Source organism: Dermacentor variabilis, chromosome 7 (genome assembly GCF_050947875.1).
Source record: "Dermacentor variabilis isolate Ectoservices chromosome 7, ASM5094787v1, whole genome shotgun sequence".
NCBI lineage: Eukaryota > Metazoa > Arthropoda > Arachnida > Ixodida > Ixodidae > Dermacentor > Dermacentor variabilis.
The window spans coordinates 76,852,461-76,853,496 of record NC_134574.1 but is presented as its reverse complement, the minus strand read 5'-3'; the positions used below and the strand labels follow the sequence as shown (position 1 = coordinate 76,853,496).

General features: G+C 49.1%; 1 pseudogene; it reads left to right on the top strand.

Moving 5' to 3' along the window:
• Positions 1–325: 325 nt before the first annotated feature.
• On the top strand, positions 326–502 carry LOC142589172 (U2 spliceosomal RNA; annotated as a pseudogene).
• The last annotated feature ends 534 nt before the right edge of the window (positions 503–1,036 follow it).

Here is a 1,036-nt window from a genome sequence, read left to right as displayed (position 1 = left end):
TAGCCAAGGCGATCGTGCGTTGGTCGACGTCACGCAGTGCAGTAATTGTTGTGAGGTCACTCGAATACCACAAGCGGTTACACACAACACAGGCCTTACAAATTGGTTCCTCCAAAATTTCCTCTAAAATGTGGCCGGTGCTCGGGTGAAACGTTCCAAGCTTGCGGGATCGGGGCCACATGGACGGTTCGTATTTCCGCCTCGCGGTCTTGGCGGGCAGCACGCTTACGGTACCGCCACAGCGGGAGAGCGGAAGGAATGGAAAGGAGACACGCAAGCGCTTGGAATGCCGACAAAGAGAGGGCGCGGCGGTACGAACGTAGACATGGCTGACGCGGGTCAAAGTGTAGCATCACTTATCGGCTTAATATCTGACGCGGGTTGTGTTTGTACCTAAGATATTAAACTTATTTTTGCAAGTTGGCGGAGTGCTTAAAGCCTGCTTCACCTCCGCCGTGGGTCGGCCCGGTATTGCACTATATTCGGGATCGGCCCACGTAAGGGGAGAAATTCTCGATTACACGACTCGATAGACGCACGAAATTTTTTCCCAGAACCTAGCCATATAGAGCTACGCTGTAAAAGCTTATACGCACACAAAAAGTGTTCTTGGATTTATGCGATTCCGCAGAATTATTTATTAAAAGTCACGTAAGCTGCCTCTCCTTTCCAAGTAAGTTTTCATTCAGATGGAATAAAGTAGGCCTGGTGCGAAGTTTTTGTTCGGCACCTTCACTCCCCTGCTTGCAGCGACACCGTACGAAAAAAATACACCGAATTGCGAGGCGTTCTAAATGGACCTTGCGATACATTGTTAACTTCTTGTATATCCTCATATTGAATAAGAATGGCCATCAGCGCTGTGTGCATTCTTTTTTTGCAGGTATGAAGAAACGCTAGCTAGCCTTTTCTGCCACTGCCCATCTTATGATGCTCAACGATGCGCCTCTGCCAGCTGGTCTCAACCGCTTCGGTGAAAGACTGCATTCGGAGGGAAAAAACAAGATCCTAGGATACTCGCCGCACTATCCTCATG